Here is a 16,335-nt window from a genome sequence, read left to right on the forward strand (position 1 = left end):
CTAGAAACAATCATGTACAGAGAATACCATTGACTATTATTTCAATTAAGGAAATAGTGAGCAAAAGGTTTAACTATAATATATATTTAATCTGGCCAATACCTTAAAAAACCTAAAATGATAAACTACAGTGGTCAAGAACTTCACAGAAAAGATTAAGAAGACATCTCATAGCCTCTAGTCTCTCATCAATCACATCTGGTCAAAGCTAAGAACATTAGTAAGATGTTCTTGGACTTCTCTGGTGGCACAGTGGTTAAGAATCCACCTGACAATGCAGGGGACACAGGTTTGATCCCTGATCCAGGAAGATTCCACAAGCCGTGTAGCAACCAAGCCCATGTGCCACAATTACTGAGCCTGCACTCTAGAGCCCACAAGTCACAACTATTGATTCCACATGCCACAACTACTGAAGGCCCCACACCTAGAGCCCATGTGCCACAACGAGAGAAGCCACCACTATGAGAAGCCTGCGCGCTGCAACGAAAAGTAGCCCCACTCGCCACAACTAGAGAAAGCCCATGCGCAGCAACAAAGCCCCAATGCTGCCAATAAATAAATAAATAAATTTATATTTAAGAAAAAAAAAGACGTTCTTTACCTAACATTTTATAGAAAATTCCCCAAATCCCTCAGGTTAGAAAGTACAAAAATTGGATTCAATGAATGAGTCAACAAGCAAATAAGAGGAAAAAAAAAAAAACTCGTTAAAAGAAAACATTAAAAGAACCAGTAGTTAAAAGCAATGGCTGTCATTTATAAATAGCATTTTACAGCATCTTTCACCAAACTTTGTCAAAGCTGCAAGGGGGTGGGATAGAGAGAAACAAAGCAAAAAGAAATAACTTGAAGTTTTTCTTCAAGAATAACATGAAGCTTAAAACCCAGAGTCCTCAGTGGGTTTTTAAAATTTCATAGTTTTATGATGCTAATGTAAGAGTTTCCAAGAAAACTGCAATTAATTATAATCTTAGTCCTATGCTTAGTCACAGTAAGTAGTTGAATTGAAAAGTACTCATTGACTATAAGCCTCAAACACTGCTAGAAACTTAAAGTGATATTAGATGATTAAGAATTTGTTTTTAGAATCAGACTCACAGATAATATAGAGAACAAACTAGTGGTTACCAGTGTGGAAAGGGAAGGGGCAACATAGGGGTAGGTGGGTGCAAAAGGGCTATTATGGGATTATATGAAATCATATGTGTGAAACTTTTGAAAACTGTGAAGCACTAGAGTTTTCAAAGAATCTTTCATTCAAAAAAATTTAATATTCAAGAGACACAGGAAAAATACACACACACATATAGACAGATAGATATGTTTTTTAAACGCACCATCAGTTTCTCCTTTCAGGGAAAATCCATATCAAATCTGACAGGCTTACAGAAGAAGGAAAAAATGCACACACACACACATGACAACATAAATAAGTTTTAAAAAGTCATTTGCCTTCCCCTCTAGGTACCTTTTAATTTACATACTTCTTTGAGTACTGACAAATCAAGTCTATATAAAACATTCTCGGTGTTAAGACCCACCTTTTGTGTGTATGTATTAAATATCTGTTTGAAAAGGAGCCAAGGAGATATTTCCACTTTAGGCTCTAGCCTAGTTCCATGACCCATTTTACTTTTTTCTTTCTTTTTTAAACATAAGCAGTGGGATGTCATAAGGATTTTCCCCTCAATACTTCTCTTGTAAGTGCCTGCAAGTCACAATTAAGAGTTTAAAAGTATTTTTCCCCCTTAAAAACGTTCGCTTCCTTTTTAAAACAGCCATAACTTCACCTTCCAATTACTTACGGGCGCTGTTTATGGAGCATCGTGGGGGTGTAGAGTGCTTAAGTGCGGGGAAAATCAATACCGAGCTTGTAAGTACAATGCTATTATCGGTAATCACAATGACAGCCGATTAAATGTACTTTTAAAAATAGCTTACTTTTCAGCACACTTTTTTTTTAACCAAAAGCATATATTCCACTCAGCAGCCTACTTCAAGGATAACCTTGAACAACAACAAAAAAAAGGTTGCTATCACCACACAAGCTTGCAACAGCCTAAAATGTCATTATTCCACACACACTAGCTTCTAATTTGCCTGTAATTACCAAAGGTTATAGTTCACAATTTCACGAAGCCTTCCCCCAAATCACAATTACTCCCGATCCCCGCAAGGAGGTGAGGGAAACGTTTAAGAAAACAAACGAGAATGAACTTACTTTACTTAATGAGATGGGCACCCACTCTCCCAGGAGACCTGTCTCCAAAAGTAAAGGAGATCAATCCGGTAAACTCACTGTCGATAGCTTCTGAGTATGAGGCTGGGTTCAGGCAGGTGAAGGCCAAACGACTGTAATTAAAGTTAATTAACAGGCCTGGCGTCTCAACGTGTAGAACAGGCGCGGTGCGGCGGAGCCCGGAGATCGAAGAAAACTCCTGATCTCTACCGAGCACATAACTTGGTGCCTGACACTCACGAAAAGGCAGCTCCTTTACGGACGAGGGGTCTAGCTATCTATCCGGACTGTCACCCTCCCGAGTCAAATCCCATTACTGAGTAGAGTTTCTGTATCACTTACCCGCTTCTGGTTTCTTTTTAGACGCCCACATGCGGGAGCGAAATCCAAGCGGCAGAAACCGGAGCCGAACACTTTACGCTCTGGAAATTTACCCGGAAAGGTGCCGGAAAGCCCCGGCTCAGCCTGAGACGGCTCCCCCGGCCCGGCCCCGGCCTCGCCGCCCAGTCCACCGCGGCCCCCGGGACTCGCCCTGCGCGCCGGCGGCGGAGCTGGGGAGGCGCGGCGAGGCGGGCGCAGGAGCCCGGGCGCCGGCGTCACCCCGCCCCGCCCGGCCCGGTCCGATGGGTCCTCACCCGTCTGTCCCAGGCGCGGGGCCTCCTCCTTCGCGGTCCCCGCCGGCTGCCCGCACGGCGTCTGCTGCCAGGAGGCGGCCGCGCGGGCGGCGCTGTCACTCCGGCCCGCAAGCCGCGGCCACCGCACCTGGAGGCGGGGAGCGCGGGCCGGCGCGCAGCTCCGGAAGCGCCGCGCCCGCCGCCCGTGCCCTGCCCAGGTGCTCCGGCGCCGCGCCTCGGCAGCTTCCTCCGGGCCCGCGGGGGCGGGGAGAGCCGCCCGGCGCGGGGGCAGCGGGGCTCAGCGGCGGGGGCAGCCGAGCCGGCTGCCCTGGTTCCACAGCATATCTGGGCGGCTGACTCAGTCCGCCGCGACTTGGCCGCGCCTGGCACCCTCGCCACCTGGCGCGCCTCAGCCCCGAGGCTCCCAGGCCCGCGGGGCTGGGGAGGCTGCGAGGACCCGTCCTGGAGCCCAAAGCGGCGAACGCATGACCCTCCCGGGACGGAGATGCCCGTGACCCCTACCCTGGCTCCCTCCGGCCAGTGGGTTGGTTGCTGCGCCCTGATGGGTGGGTTGTCAAATGGGCGGAACCGCACCACCACTGGTTATTAGTGTTACTCTAGGAAGTACTTTCCAGGTGGCCTCCGCGTTTCCCAAACTCAAGACTCATCTAGGGCGCTAATTTTCTCCGGCTGCTTCTGCGTGAAGTTGCATTGGATGGGCCTGGGAATCTATTTACCGAGCCCCGTGGTGATCAGGCGGAATCCATTATATCGGATCCTCCTTCACGTTGTCTCTGTGCGGAAGGGATTAATATTCCCATTTTCTAGTTGAGGAGTCTGCGGGGCAGAGCGCCTTGCCCAAGCAGACAGAGCTTTAAGGGGTGGAGGTGATTTTCAATTTTGATCTGAACTAATACAGCCTCCTCGTTGATGTTTTAAATTCCCCTTTCCTGTCCCCGGTGCCCCTCCCCCCCGCCGACGCCACCCCTCCGAGGGAAGGGATGACCCTGCCCTAGTCCTTCTGGCACCTGAGATTGTTAGATCCAGGAAAGACATTTCCCCTTGGACCTAGACCTTGACACTCTGCCCTTGGAAGTAATAATAAAGGAGCAAGAAAATACGAGAATCCAAAAAGGGAAACCCTTGTGTGCCCCGGAATACCTGTGTCCATAAAATCCACTTGTTTGCTGGTGAGTTCAGGGGCCAGCTCCTTATTTTTAGTTTTTTGTTAACGTCTTTTTACAGACTGTACCTGAAATTCTGTCCCTTAAAAGATGAAATGTCCTTATCTTTCACCTATAGCTGTGGATGGAAGTAAAGCAATTAGGGAAAGCGCTGAGCTTATTATGAAAATGAAATAATTGGTGAAGTCTGGAGTGTGGAAAGCTTCCCAGGAGCCCAAGCCCTTGGGAGGCGTCATCTTCACCAAAAAACCTGCCCAGCAAAAAACACCCTCCTGCCTTCCCTTGAGACTCTGAGACAGCTGTGGCAAACATGCTCCAGAGACACAAATCTCCAGTTTCTTTTGAACTGAATACTTTACAGCAAGCCCTATTTCCACCAGGAGAGTTTTCTTGACATTTTCCAAACCTCAAGAATTGTCTTTTTTTTTTTTTTGATTCCTGTAGAATTTAATTTTTGTGGCTCTTTCTTGACTTCATGTTAAGTCCATACACTTTTGTGGGGTTTTTTTTTTTCCCTCTCCCTCAGAGTTCTCACATACTTGTCATTTATTTTTATCTTTGTAAGCCATCTTAAATCCTTTTCTGAATAAGGTGGGTTATAAATAAACAAAAATTCTTACATCAGCTATGGTATGTCTCAGAACGTCAAGCATTGTTACTTGAACAGAGTCCTCAAGTTACTTCTAGTGGTAGATTTTATAAACAAATTGGGACTTGGTGCCTCTGCAACAGTATCTTAGTTCCTTGATTATTATTCAGTCATTTGTTGTTTAAAAATTTTATTGAACATTTACTTTTTGATGGTTTGAAAATACAGTTGTTAACAAATATAATACGAACCCTGAATTTACAGTCTTCTCCAAGGCGAAATAAAGTTAAGCACTGTAAGGCACACTGATGATTTAATAATAGTTCTGGGAAGCGAAAGAAAAATAATGCTCCCTCATTGAAGATATACATTGGTTATAAGATTTTTGCTGATTTTAAGAACCTTAATATATGAAGGAAAATAAAAGATGTCTGAGGCAAAATGGCAAAAACTACCTTTTATTAATTGTTCACTAATCATATCGTTCTAGCCAAACACCTAAGATATATGTTGTATATGTTGTACAACAACTCCATGAGTTGGAATTCTTTTTCCACTTTTATAAACATGGGCTTAATTGAGACTTGAGGTTGAGTAGTAAATAGTTGATAAATCTAACACATCTAGGTTGTATTTGTAGGCTATACATTATTTATTTAGCAGCCCTGAGAGTGAGGCATTCAGGGAGAAAAGCAGGTGAGAAAAATAATAAGAATTGGGGTATGAAAATCTGTTTACTGCCCAGGCCATTTGAGTACACAGTCCCAGTTAATTTCCACCTGCTTATGTATTCCAAACGTATTTGTAATATATATTTTTATTTCTGGATTTATTCCAAAATCACCCACTCCCCTTATTTCCTCCATTTTTAGTGAGAGAGCAGAGATGGCTCTGTCCTTGTCAGATTTTGTGTCTTTGCTATGCCCATCTATCCTACTCAGAATGCAACCCGCTTCTGAAAGAGGCAATTTGAGAGAGTGGAAACCATTCTCCTCTCCTCCCCTCTCTCCTTTTCCTCCTTCCCTTTTTCCTTACATCATCAAGGTGAACACCCATACAGCATTTATGTGCCAGTTGCTAGTCCCAGCACCTTACTTGTAAAGCTCATTTAATTATCTCAACAGCTCCTTGAAGAGATAGTGTTATTATCCCCACTATAAGAAACTTAGGGAAAAGATTTTGAGTGCTTTACACCAAATATTCCATAAGGCAGAGAGAGTTCCAACCCAGTCTTCTCCAGGAACCATCCTCTGCACTGGATTGCCTATTAGGGAAAGCACACAGTGTTGGAATTGCAAAGATCTGTGCTCAAAATGAAGCCTAATCAGTGTAGGTTGTGGCATTTTGAGCAGATTCAAATTATCTGAGCCTCAATTTCCCCAGCTGTAAACTGGGAATAATAATACCTGTGAGAATTTAATATGATTACATATCTAAGGCACCTAGAAAATAGTAGTCTCTCAATACATTTAATTCTATTCTCTTTTCTCCAATTATTCTTCAAAACTAGGTTCAAATCCTACCTCCCTCTCAAGCCTTTCCAAATATCTGATACCCATAATTATTTACAGAACAGAATTTAAAGTAATCCCTCCATTTTTCTATAAAGGAAAATCCAATATTACTTTTGCCAAACATATAATTTTAGGAATGTAGATAAAATAGGCATATGTCTACTTATAATATTTAATTCATCATTTTAGATTAACTTCATAAAAGTAAACATACTAATGTATAAATACTTCCTTTTCCACTCGTATTTTATAAAATAACTGTATTCCAACTCTAATTTCCAACTTTGACATCAATGACTTCATCACTAGAGCCTCACTTTGAATCACAGGTGTTTTGTTTTGTTTTCAGAGTATATTGTTTTAACTTCTAAATTTTTGAAGGTACCTAACTTTCTGAAACCTTTTATGATTCTGTCGCTGGGAATTTTATTACAAAAACAAGTTCCTACTTCCTTTATATTAAGAAGTTTTTTTCTCATTCATCCCAAATATGTACACTAATGACCTCCACCAGTTTTGGGTTTTGTTTTCTTTTTTTAATGCTTTTTAAAAGGATGCTTGCACTAACATGGTACACTTAAAATTGTGAGGTCATACCCCCTAACTAATTGCTTAATCTGTTAAATATCTTCACCTCCTTTTAAACAGTTTAAGCAGGTGGCCTCTGTATGTATCCTAAACTAGGACTGATTGAGGGTGTTTTAGGCTGCACTCTCCACTGGGGCAGTTCTGTAGTTTGCAGTTCAGATTAATGTACAATAATTGCAGGCAGGTAGAGATCCTGTGATACATAGTTTCTATGTACCAGGCCTTGTTACACATTATTAACTCAATTCTCTCAACAAGGCTGAAGGGTAGATACTATCCTCTTTTTTAGCTGTGAGCAAACCAAGACACAGAAAGATTATTCCACCTAAGAACTCACAAGTAGTAAACAAGGAAGAAAGGATTTGAACTCAACTAATGTGGATTCAAAGCCTGTGCCTTAAGCATTCTGCTATGATGCCTCAGAGAAGACTTTTAAAGTTTTGACCATAAGGACCTTTTTTATCTGAAGCCTAATTTTGAGGGGAAAATGATGTACAGTATATTCAGGCATATACAACACTCTCTTGGATTTTCCCATTGCTCTTTCATTTTACTGCTGTTGGAGTGCCATTGTCAGTGGGTGTTGCATTATGGATATTGCGAAGTTTTTCTTACTACTAAATATTTGTATTCCTGAAGTACCATTACCTCTATTAGAGTATTCTTGTCAGTCTGCCCTGCATTAAGGATACTTGGAATCTTACTATTTGAATTCTCTGAAGTACTTACCATAAGGTCTTAGATAAATGTTAGTTTTATTAAACTGAAGTGCATATATATTCATTAGGTTGACTCTTTTCAGTACTTTGTTACAAGTTTTAAGAGTTGCTTTGAAAGTTTTCTTTTTAACTCTTTCTCACCACAAAGGCCTTAGTGGATATGTACTGTAAGGTAGACAAAAGAGCAGTGTAAAATATTCAGTCAATTCAATTGTTGACTAAAAGTTGATGGTATTGTGGAAATAAGGTACTTTAAAATATAAGTTTTTCAGAAACCATTAATGATATCAAGAAAAAAGTAAACATAAATTTTCCTGTAAAAGTGATGCTTCAGAAACACATTTCGACTCTAGGGATTAGAGTATTTCACTGATACAGGTACACAATTTTTAACACTTTACTAGTTCTAAAATGGAAATTCATCTTAAAATGAATTGCTATTGTCCAGGCAGCAGTCATGGCATAGTTGTCATTGCCTGCATGTTCATGAACATGACCACAGATGTTTATGTTGTCATCACTTCATTGAAGTTACTTGCATTGACAGTGCTACACATGTTGAGTTTCATTGTCATTTGAAATGTCTTCAAAAAGATTACGCTAGATTTCTTTGCAGAAAGGCAAAGAAACAGGGCAGTGTGAGATCTGATAAAAATCTATGTCTGAGTAATTCACAAAGAGCATTTTCATACACATACCTATAAAAATTCTAAATGAATAGTTATATCATAGTTTAGTAGTGAATTTTTTTTCTCATGGTGTAAAAAATAATCATGTATCCAAAAGCAGATTGCATTTTAGAATTGTGGACACCCAGTAGTTTCTACCTCTGCTAACATAAAAATCTAATTTTATTTTTATATGGAAAAAAAATTCCTTAAGGAAAAATCAGTGTTAAGAAAAGTCCAGAAATCCAAACTATCACTCATTGGATTTGCACATGAAATATATCAGCCAAGTGTAAAATCATTGCTTTCACTTTATTGTGTCAATTTTTCTCAAGTATTTCTGAAATTGAGATTACTAAACACATGACAAAATTCCATCTCTTTGTGCTATAGCTTGAAAATACTGTATCATTTCATTTTTTTCCCTCTGTGCTAAAAATGCTGCCCTTAAAATAGATAATTAACCTTGAGAGTTCTTCTGACATCAAAAAAAAAAAATGGGGAGGGATTCAGAAAAGCAAAGCAGAGAGGTAGAAATACACAAGCAACAGCTAGAAATAGACCCCTTATAAAACAAAGATATTAAACTGATACAAAACCATTTTGAAAAGCAGAGATTAATATTCATGCAAAAGGTAAATGAAAAACAAGAAAAGGATTGATAAAATCTCATACCACAAGACAACTACCATAAATGCAGATGTCACAAACTAGCTGCCCATAGGCCGCATGAAGTCTGAGTATCTTTCCAACTACATAGAGTTTAGCAATTTTTAATTCGTTTCTCAAATTTAGAAGATTTTACATTAAAATATGGATTTTCAGCTTCTTTTGAAAAATCAGAATGTCTGATGACACTGAATTCACATTCCCACAAAGCAAGTGTGAACAGATTGGAAAACTGGCTGCCGTTTTTGAACAGGAATATACTCTCTAATTTGCTATAGTCTCTTCTCACTCCTTGGTTATAACTTAGCAGCTGTGGAAGTTGCAGCTATGGGATATTGCCTGAAATCAGGACCAGTGAAAGACAAGCTACATGAACGACCCTCGAGGCAAACTTATAGATTTCCGAAGTGGAAGTCTTAGACATATAGAGCCCAGATCAAAAGTCAATACCCAACACATTAAGAATGTTTTATCAGCAAAAGCAGTAGCCAGTGTGATCATCATATCTAGCATCTATTGAGTTCTTTAAGTCAAGTAACATGTTAAGCACTTTGCAACTATTACTCATTCAACCAATTTTATATTTATTGTAAGATGTGATGTCACAGAGATGCAGAGATAAACAAAGTAGACCTACTTCACTATCTTTTTGGAGCTTACAGTATGATAACAGAGGCAGATATTACCCAAAGAATCATACAAAAATATATATAGTATAATGTATATATATGTTATATACTATATATGTTATATATAACATATACTATAGTATACAGTATACAACAGTATACTACATGCGTAGTATACATATATATAGGTACACATATTGCATGTACTACTAGTATAGCTATGTATGTATATACTGTATTTACATATTTACGTGTGTATACAGTTTATGTGTATGATTGTATTTAAACCATATGAATTTACTGATATTTATCTATATTTAACCTCGAAAGCGATCACTGCATGTGGTTCAAATTAATACATTTTAATTGAAAATGCAGGAAATGCTCCTCCCCACTCCCAATCTTTCCTTCTTGTGTAGTGAGTTTCAACCCTCCTGGCCCCCTCCCCCCCCACACACACCCCCTGCCCTGTGATTGTGTAGTAACATTTATTCCGTATCTTTGGAAGGGGGAAAGGGCCACATGAGCCCTGCCCTTTCATTCCCTCTTTCTCACAGGGAGCCAGAATTCTGTGTTGCTCTTCCAAGCTGTAAAACCTGTGGGAGGTTTGAATGTATGCATAGCTTCCAGAGCCTGGCATGTTGTCAAAAGGTAATAAAAGTATTATTTGATTCCCTATCTGCCGGATTTCTGTCTATCTATCCATCCATTTCAAACAAAGTGCCTCGACATTTGTGGTTTTAGGAATGAACGAGATTCTATGCAAGAGAATCATAAGGGGAAGGAATGGTTTTGATTAGTAAATCAGAAGATTCCTCTTTATGGAGTGACATTTAAGCTGAGAAGTACAGGCTGAGTGGGTGTGAGCTTGTGTGCTGCGCGTGTGTGTGTGGGGGGGAGGACAGAGGTGTGTTCTAGGCAAAGAACAGCATTTGTCAAACCTCAGAGTGAGCAAATATCAGGAACTTTTGAGGAAGTGAAAGAGGGTGTTTCAGCTGGACAGTGAAGAAAGGACAAGATGAAGTTGAAGGAACAGGCAGGTACATTATGTACAACTGTATAGGCCATGTCTAGGTTTGGGGATTTTATCAGAAGGCTGATTAGAAGTCATCAAAGGGATTGAAGCAGGGGAGAATGTAAGCATTTCCTTATCTTATATAATCTTCAAAATAACCCCTGATGAAACATTATTATTATGCTCTTCTGTCAGCTGTGTAAGTTGAGATTCAGAGAGCTTAAATTGAAAATATATTATTTGATAGCATATTCATATGATTCCAGGGGCCCCACATTTTTTTTTCCAATGCAGCCTCCCTATGTTTAGAGAACTGCCTTGTTGGGAACCATGGTAAAGGGACCAGGTGAAGAGCCAACTCTCTTGAAGAGGTGAAAACAATGCTTTGTAAGAAAAACCAAAGTGAAAAAGGAGTCTTCAGTAAAACAGTCTTCTAACAGGGACATCCTTTTAATCACGCTTCTATTCCATCCATCCAAAAGAAGTACACAGTCTAATCTGTAGCGATTTCGGGGTATATGTCCATTCGTTGACTGCGACTTACAAATAATTGATTTGACTGAGTCACAGCTTTCTGAGGGATTTACAAAAATTATTTGATACTCGTCATTTGATATCTCTGTGTTTGGGGACAGTAAAATGGACAATCAAGTTCATCCTTCTAGTTTCTACAGTTGAATCCTAATGTTAAGGAAAATTTAAGTTTTTAACTATGAGGTGCTTCTTTTGTGTTATATACACAAATTTAATAATTTCCCCCAAACCAGGCAATGAAATATAGACTGGCTGAAGGGGAACAGAGGTTAAAAGTGACCAGCCCTTCATAAACAAGCATCGGTTGATTTGAGAGTGGAGCTGCTAAACACGTGACTCTCTCTGTCTCTCTCAGCGCCAGACGTGCACACGTGATTGAAAAGTTCATTCACCACTGACCTCACGTGCAGTTTGTACATTGCTTACTGTAACTTCCGTGCCATCCATGTCTGTTGTTCTTACTTTGGAAAATAAAGATCCGTATATCCTGTGTCTCTGTCTGAGAAGGTAGCGCTCTCAATTCCTTTAAAACACATTTTTAGAAAAGATATCTATCTGCCATTTAATCATTCTCCATGTGTGAAATATGACATAGCATCTCAGTTATGCTCCACAGCAGGTGCATAGACCTTCAAAGACCCAACTCTCAAGTTTGCGTTTCCTTCACTCCACATGGTTTTGGTAGCATCCTGTGTAATGGTTTTCTGTTTTTTCCTGTGGAAACACTCATACCCACACCACCACAACTTTAGCCTGGTTTAGGAATCAGAGTACGTGGTGTCTGCCCAGTACATTTTGCAAGCATATTAAGGAGACTGTGGCAGTCACGCTTGACTGAACTTTGCTTTCTTTCACTTGTAAAGGAACTATTGCTCATGCGTTCATTCAGCCATGAATGCTTGGCTTTTTCATTACAGTTACTAGGACACTAAAAAAGGAAGGTTTTTTGGTTTTTCATTCATCTTCAGAAAAAGAAGAAACTAAAACAGCACTGGAAGCAGTCATTTGCCTTTATGCCCTGGGCAGGGACAAATTTTTTCTAAAGTAATAATAAAAAAAAAAAGACACCAAGTTAATTCACTACGTTAGCTTCATAAGTGCAGAGTGCACTTTTAAATAAAAAAGCAAAACATGTATACAATCCTCAGATAGGTAAATGTTTTATTGAACCAGCTAAATTCAACAGGGAACAGTTGAATATAAAGAACTTTAGTCTTTCTTCCATTGCCCTTTTCAAACTGTGCTTTTAGACTTACTCTGCTCCTGCCCCTGAGTGAAATATAGGGCCGGTCCTTAGATTTTATGAACTGTGTCAATGACAAGAATAGTCTAGTGTATGTAATAAAAAAGTCCAGTCTGATCTAGCATAACAGACTAATTCCAGTATTGTTCATTCAATATAAAAGGTACTGTCCTCAGTCACCACTCCCTTTCCCACAAGTCTGCTTCAGGTCTGGAAGCCTTCCTTGGGATGGTGGGTAAGATGGGAAGGGTAGACTTTTTTTCCTCACTTCTCTAGCTGCTGTATCAGACCCTTCGAGGTTCACATCAATGAGAAAAGGCGATGGAGAGGAAGGGTAATCTCTTAAATGGCCTATAGATGCAGCTTTAATTTTCTGACTCTCTCTCTCTCTGCTAGTTCTCCCCAACTCTGTCCCCATTTCACCCCTCACCCACCAACCACTGCTGGAGTCTGGACTCTACCTCCCGCTCCTGAGATGTTGGAAATACTTCCTCTCAGCCAATACCTTTTGACACCCCCTCCTCAGCCCCTTTTGGATAATTAACTTTCTCTCTTTCAAAAGACTGAGTCCCTACCTCAAACCACAGCCTTCAGCAAGGTCCATACATAGCTGGCATTTACTGCAGCTTTATGAACTGTTATACTACCTTCTTCAAAGCTGAAACTCAAACTACATTACGTACTATAACTAATATGATGAGAAGAGTGGATAAAAGTCTGTGGCCAGGTATATCATTTGGTAGACACAAATGGCAAAAGGAACATGCTACTATATCAACAAGGCTGGAGCCTTGCATTTTTGCAGGAGTGCATGCATGTGAGCGTGTGTGGGTGGTCGTATTTGTTAAATATTACCTGTGTGTATAAATGTGGGGTCATATTTACCAACCCACATGCAAGCTAAGTATATATATAAACCAGCTCTCTTAATCTTCACACCCACCCTATGAATTAGATTTCATTATTAGCCTCATTTTATAGATGAGGTACTTAGAGGTTTAAGAGTTTAAGTAACTTACTCAAAGTCACACACTTTGTAGAAGGTAGAGCTGGAGCATGCGCTTACTACCACTGTCAGATGTACAGGCCTAGCTCACTGTAATTACTACATCAGGCCATCTCCCCTTGGGGCCAGAGTATTATTAGCTTAAGTCGTGACTGGAGCTAGGCTATTAAAATGGAGGCTTGCATCCTTAGCCAAAGGTTTGCCCAGATAACAGACTGCAACGGCAGCTTTCATCTCTGTGTTATTGATGGAAATCTCTCACTGAGAGAGGTGTGTCTTGGGTACGGGCCTATACAAGACTGTAATCATCCCATTAAATAATACAAAACAATATCAACTCAAGTCTTCAAAGTAGTTCACCTACTCCCTCACACACCTTCTTGCATATTGTATCAATAATACAGCCAACCATGTCCTGATTCAAATTTCTTCTGATAGTTAATGAAATTTGTAGTTTATTTAGTTATGATATCTAGGATGCATGCATTTTGAATTCCAGTTTTCAGATTCCTTGTGGCAACTTTGAACATTGAAGAGAATCTTAATACTCATGATAACTTGTGAGAAAAAAAATGGGTTCAGTCCATAAAATTACTAGGCAGGTCATCCACAAATCACATTAGTAACATGATGGATTCAGAGCAAGTGGATCAGCCCTGAAAAAAATTAAGGTTCTTGACTATTAGGCCTAGAGGGACATCAGTGGCAAGATTCACTAGAGAAAGAGAAAACTGAAGTTGGGCCTGAGGACAGGCCCTAGAAATGGTCATTATTTTAATGCATAGGGGTTAAAGGAGCAAAGTGTAGGACCAAGAAAGCATTTGACAAACGATTTAATCTGATGGGATGATTATACCAACAGAGAACCCATTGGTCTCTCTAAGGCCCTGCTTAAGCCAATCAACAGAATTAACATTTCCAAACCAGGTTTTCATAAAAGGTCTATATAATGCTTTATGAAAACAAGAGCTACGTTACCAAGTAAGTTTGGAAAATGCTTCAATCACTATTCTCTCCTACAGATTTATGACACACATTATCATATTAAAGTCTTCACCCGACTCCTGCAGAAAAGAAACCTGTTTAGCCTTGTTTAACTTAGCATTTCCTACATTTATTTGCTCAGGAAAATATCTTTTTGTGTAACACCTTTAGTTTATGGAACCCCTTTCAGAACTTTTAGAAAAGCTTGATCCAGTGTAATTAGGGAACCCCGAGAACCCTGTATCTGATAGGAAATGATCAAAGATTACTGACTAGTGCTTCTTGCAGCAAGAATTTGGTGGGCATGGTTTAAGGAAATAATCTTTAAAATGTTACCAGCATGCATACATTCTAGACATCTGCTCCAGGTCCATAGACTTTAAGCTGGAAAGATGATTGACGAATGTAAATGAAAACTACAGAGCCTGCACGATACAGTCTTCAGTATAAGCTCTACCTACCTTTTCATGGAAATGAAACAAGATGTCCCTATGGATAAAGTTAAGGTTTTTACTTAAAAATCAATTTTAGAATCCAATCCAACTCACATGCAAAAAGTAATAATGATCACTAAGTTCTATACCATAGGAAAAATTTAAACTAGGAAGTTTGTGGGCGGTAACAAATGCCCATATGAGCTTCGACAGATCTCACTGACATGCCTTTATGACATATAACTAATTTAGTTTAACTAGTGATGTAACTTCCAAAGAAACTCTTGAAATAGCTTTTTGTCAAAAACACATATATATTACTGAATGGGTTGACATACTGTTTTAATAATAATACTAGCTAATATATTTGAAGGCTTACTTTGTGTCAAGTACAGAGGTGAGCACTTCCATGGATTAACTATATTAATCCTCATAGCAATCTACATTCTATATAAGGGAAGGGAACTTGAGGATAAGAGACTTTCAGTAATTTGCTCAAATTCATATTGGTAATAAGTAGTTGAGCTAGAATTACACATTCTATTCAATAGCCTAGTATAAGATTTTTATGTATTTTGGGCTTTATGAGTTAGGATACTTGTTTGAATGTAGTAACAAAGGCCAAAATAACAGTTGCCTAAATAAGATAGGAGCTTATTTCTCTCTTAGTTCACATAAAAGTAATTCAGAACTTGATAAAGCACTTTCCATCTTTATCAACATGTGGCATACATCTCATGGCTGAAGATAGCTGCTCTAGCACTCACCATCACATCCACATCCCAGCTAGTGGAAAGGGAAGAAGAAAACGTACAATGTACCCTTTTATAGGCCAGACCTGGAACTTGCCCATTACTTTACCCATATCCTCTGGACTATAATTTAATTAAATGGTTATACTTAGCTCCAAGGGAGGATAAGAAATGAAATCTTCATTCTTGGCATTCATGTGATCACATAAATTCCAGTTGCCATTATTAAAAGAATAGGGGAGAATGCGCTTGTTTGGGGAAAACTAGAAGTTTTTGCCACAGAGTCATTAGGTACATTTAGTTAATTAGAGAGCCTTCAAAAATTTTGTTTTAGCTTTAGGGTAGTTTATATTAGGCAATCTTTCCTGCTACAAATTGAATAACAAGGCCAGTTGACTGGAATTGTGTGAAGTCTTGAGTCAAAAAAAAGAAACTTTTTCTTCACATGGATGGGAGAGTATTGATCTTTTTGTCATCGTGATGGAAGATACGTCTAACTTCTTCTAAAGTACTATAAAGTCATTGGAAATTATTGTCCTATCAATCTAGAGATCAAAAATACTCACCATATCTTTACGGTGCTATTAAGATGTAGATCGTGTTAAAGCATAAAAGGATCAACATTGAACTCATGCAGAAAAGTCCCCAAATAATACATATCTGTCTACAAGGGTTAAGGAATAGTCACCAAAGCTAATAATAGTCTCATTTATTCCCACTGGATTACATGGATCATAAGTAAGAAAACTAAATATGAGTATGAGTAAGGTGTTTTATTTACCAGCTGAAAGTCACATCATAAGCAATAAAGAATATTTATCCTTACTGAATACATATGTGAAAACCATCAGGCTACCTCTGAGATTAATTTGGACACCATAAGAGAGAAAAATCTACATTAGAGCAATCCATTCCAAAACACATCAGGATAGAACACACCTCAAAATTCTA

At 39.4% G+C, this 16,335-nt stretch overlaps 1 protein-coding gene across 2 annotated transcripts in view; it reads right to left on the minus strand.

Annotated features, from left to right (window-relative positions):
* The window catches only part of ARAP2 (ArfGAP with RhoGAP domain, ankyrin repeat and PH domain 2), a 185,097-nt gene extending 182,094 nt beyond the window's left edge, over positions 1-3,003 (minus strand). Inside the window, exons 1-2 of one of the 2 annotated variants that reach the window (XM_057725654.1) lie at positions 2,878-2,999; positions 2,225-2,355 (exon numbers count right to left, since the gene is read on the minus strand). The gene's annotated coding sequence lies outside the window, so the exon portion shown is untranslated. Of the gene's footprint in view, positions 1-2,224; positions 2,356-2,877 lie in introns of both variants that reach the window. The other variant, XM_057725653.1, reaches the window with a different exon arrangement.
* Positions 3,004-16,335: the final 13,332 nt, after the last annotated feature.

Source organism: Hippopotamus amphibius, chromosome 3 (genome assembly GCF_030028045.1).
Source record: "Hippopotamus amphibius kiboko isolate mHipAmp2 chromosome 3, mHipAmp2.hap2, whole genome shotgun sequence".
Lineage (NCBI taxonomy): Eukaryota > Metazoa > Chordata > Mammalia > Artiodactyla > Hippopotamidae > Hippopotamus > Hippopotamus amphibius.